Source organism: Aplysia californica, unplaced genomic scaffold (genome assembly GCF_000002075.1).
Source record: "Aplysia californica isolate F4 #8 unplaced genomic scaffold, AplCal3.0 scaffold00637, whole genome shotgun sequence".
Lineage (NCBI taxonomy): Eukaryota > Metazoa > Mollusca > Gastropoda > Aplysiida > Aplysiidae > Aplysia > Aplysia californica.
Genome location: NW_004797907.1, coordinates 299524 through 303445, shown reverse-complemented (window position 1 = coordinate 303445; position 3922 = coordinate 299524). Strand labels below are relative to the sequence as shown.

Sequence of the window (3922 nt, the reverse complement as noted above, 5' to 3'; positions counted from 1 at the left end):
TTATTATTATTATTAAAGCAGATGATGCTCTTTCTAAAATAGTCCAAAATCGACTTTTTCTGACTGTTGGTTACTGCCGAGGTGTACCTTAAATCTTGACCAAGAACTTGATCTTGTTCTTATTACCCGTCCTCAATGAAGTGCAGACTTACATTGGTGAAGGCTGAGTAAGATCTCAAACAGTTCAAGTCTCTCAAACCAAACTCATTTCCTCCTACATAGTATCTTCTCTTCAGGAGCAGACGGAGAAATACAACTCTTCAAACCTCTTCCGCCTTGGAAAAGTGTCTTCTTCTCCTCCGCTTCTCCTTTCACTTTCACCTTCTTTTTTTCAAAAACGTGATCCCATAACGCCGTGACACAAAACTAATGTTGGACTTTCTACTTCCACAAGTAGTCGCCTTGTCCATTTCTCTCTTCTCTGTCGTTCTGTGACCCAGATCCGTGCAACATGTGGACTCAATGTCAACGATTTTAGCCAGATGATTAAATATGACGTCAATGGAGAGTAGACCTCGCCGTTTTTTGACATAAAATAAGCGTCATAAGTGATAAAAAAAAGTCTTTGACATCAGCTAACGGTTCTAACCCTTGACGGGGGCTTGCTTTTGAGAACGAATGACGTCACGTAACATTCCCATTTCTGTTGACACACTTGAGTGGACGACTTTTTAAAGTTTTAGTAGAGGTTTTACGGCGCTCGCAACTGCATAAGGTCATATGAGCGCCAGAAGATTAGAGGTGTTACAAGAGAGTAACAATCAACATAAAAAAGAAGGAGGGGAGATAAGGACGATAGACGTTTGATAGGAAAGAAGAAGCAAACCACACCAGAGCACCCGCCAACCACCCACATGGACGGCTTAGTTCGATAAGCCCCCGTGAGTTGGCTGTAGTACATCAGAGCTGAGCAAACTGTGGCCCGTGTGCCAAATGCGGCCATCAGCAGAGTTTTCTGTGGACTTTGGAAACCTTTCATAGAACTGACCCCCCAATAATTAATGGTTTTTTTATAAAAGAATATTTTGTAATGATCACATAATTTATCAATTAATGTATTTTGCGCGAAGACTGGCTAATGAAATGTCGTAAAATCCAGATGCTGTGTTTCATTTTGTTTTTATTTCTGGGGATTTTTGTTGTTGTTGTTTTGTTTTGTTTTTTGTTTTTTTTTTTGCTTTTTGTTTTTAAAGAAAAATATATTTTGTAAAGGTCACATTTATCAAATGTATTTTGTGCGAAGACTGGCTATTGAAATGTCGTAAAATCGAGAAGCATTGTTTTATTTTGTTTTTATTTCTGGGTTTGTTTTTGTTTTGCTTTTTGTTTTGTTTCTTTTTTTGTTGTTGTTTCAAAGTTCTGAAGAAAAGCAAATTACCGTGTTAACATTTGATTATACAAATTAATGGAAATTCTTAACGACAGAAAAGTAAGGTTAGCTAGTGCCTTATGTCTATTTTTGAGAAGTGTGGCTCTTTGTTGGTCACAACAGTGGCGTCGGTGGCCTAGTGGTTAGGCTGCCGGACAGACACATACAGACACACACACACACACACACACACACACCTTTTCGGCTGCACGGCTTTCTACGAAGTTCGTGACTTCCCCAAAAGAACCCCCAAGCCCCCTTGTCCAGTCAGAGGGTGCACGAGACGAGCATCTGTGAGTACCCACCAGTCATGCTCACCGCTACCAATCCTATTTGTAATACTCTTCAACACAAACAATGACTTCGGTTCGTTGAAGTAAAGTTCCTGTCACGCATTAGTACCTTTTCTGCTTTCCGTGAGCGGCCTTCGATCAAGAAAATCTTTTCAAAAGCCACAAGGTCTTGGCAGTAGACCTCAGGTATGAAGCCACATGTGTATAAAATAAGTCGAAAACTTGAAGTCATCAGCATCCTCTCTGGACTTCTTCACGACTTCACTTTCGAGTACTGAAATCTGTTTGTGTCTGATAGAAGGTGAGACAAATTTAGGATTCTTACTCTTCTTCCAACTTTGGCTGGTTTCAGAATTTCTCCTAGTCTTTTAGTTTTAAGGAAACTTGGAGTCTTCTGAAACTTGTCGTAACGAAACATTTTTCAGTGCTAAATTTAGACGATATTTTTGGGGTATCTTCTCCTAGTATGCTATCCGAGAAGCTGAGAACGTTTTGAGTATTCTATGGACTGCTGCTCTGGTAATAATAGTGTGTAAAGTGCATAGAGCTTGCTGTCGATCGTGGATATGCGCTATATAAAACAATTTTCTTGTTATTTATTAATAGTAGTAGTTGTAGCACACTTGTTTGTAACCTCCCCCCCCCCCCGGGGCGCTGCTTCTGACTGAAGTGTCTTTATGCCATTCCCAAAGGGGGGGACATTAACATGTCGAGTTCTTATGCACAGTAAAAGTGTAATTGTAAATGGGCTTATTCATCAATGTCATGCTCATAACTGTGCCGGAACTGCAACAGGGAACTGCTGCTTTTTCTTTCCTAATTCTTACTATCATCATTTTCCTCTACTTCTTTTGTATGATTGTCCCACACTTGTGACCCGCTATTTCTGGGGTGCCTTGATAGTAGAAGCAGACTTTGTGCTGATAAAGCTAGCTAGAGAGGTGAGCAGAGTAAGTCTGATTCAATGTAAGGACTTCTCTGTTGACATCCACCCCTTGGCGCTCATATGACCTTATGCAGATGCGAGTGCCGTAAAACCTGTACTAAATTTTAAAAGACGCGCTTGTAGGGAAATAGTTCAGCTCCATGCCGCTGGAGGCGAGCTACGACGACGCATAATTTCACCAAGTAACTGCCTAGTGAGATTCTGTGTCAAAGTGTTTCCGGTTTAGCTTTTTTTCACACAGCTTCGAAGCAGACAGCCTCCTTGGGTGTTCTTTATAACGATAATCAGAGTTATCAAACTTACAAGCACATAGTTCACTCAAGTTTGTGCGTAAAGAGTGGGGTGCGTTTTAATGTTTCCTGGTAAAATCGAGGGAAGAAAAAAAAAAGACAAAAGTGGAATATAGAGAGGGAGTTCTACTCTCTCTCTCTCTCTCTCTCTCTCTCTCTCTCTCTCTCTGTGTGTGTGTGTGTGTGTGTGTGTGTGTGTGTGTGTGTGTGTGTGTGTGTTGTGTGGAGTTCTGTTCTGTTAGTTCTCTTTTAAAACTCAGGTTTTCAAGTGATATAGAAGCAAACATTATCAGTGATTTTGTCTTTGATCTCATATAATTTCAGATCCTGCGCAGACCCAACCACAAGTCGTCACTATGTCGAGTTCCGGAAGTCGTGTGTGTAACATGCTGCTGGCGCTGATGCTCCTATCGGTTTGTCTCCAGTCCTGTCAAGCCGGAAAGCACAACTACCACAAACACGAGCACCACGTCAAGGCCCACCACAGCCACAGCCACAGCCACAGCCACAAACACAAACATGAGCACCATCACTATCAGCACGACAGCGGCAGCAGCAGCAGTAGCAGCGGTAGTCTGGACTCTCTACTTCTTCTGTTTCCTCTTCTTATGGGGGCACAAGGATAGCTTAACTGTCACCTTCTGAGTCGGAGAAGACGATTCATTGGGCAATTGACTTAACGAATCGTGGGAGCAACTTGGTTGTCTTTAATTAAGAAAAGATAATAAATGATGCATGAAAAAATAATTGTTTTCATTTGCTTTGATTCTGTATGTTTCTTCGAGGTCGTTTTTGTTATTTCTGTTTCTTGTCTCATTCGGAACTGGGAGATTGTTTTGTTTTTTTGGGTTTTTTTCTAATTGTCTGCTAGATCCCAGGAGAAGATTGTCAGCCCCGAGGGCTTGTTGCTATCAGAGCTATGTGTCGAACGTGGTCGTCATGATTTTTAAACAAACACACACACACACACACACATACACACACACACACACACACACACACACACACACACACACACACAGAA

At 41.4% G+C, this 3922-nt stretch overlaps 1 long non-coding RNA gene across 2 annotated transcripts in view; it reads left to right on the top strand.

Moving 5' to 3' along the window:
• LOC118478514 overlaps positions 1-3634 on the top strand; it is an 8458-nt gene extending 4824 nt beyond the window's left edge. The window contains exons 1-2 of one of the 2 annotated variants that reach the window (XR_004859099.1): positions 1856-1963; positions 3223-3634. This is a non-coding gene — a long non-coding RNA (uncharacterized LOC118478514). Of the gene's footprint in view, positions 1-1855; positions 1964-3222 lie in introns of those variants that run through there. The other variant, XR_004859098.1, reaches the window with a different exon arrangement.
• Positions 3635-3922: the final 288 nt, after the last annotated feature.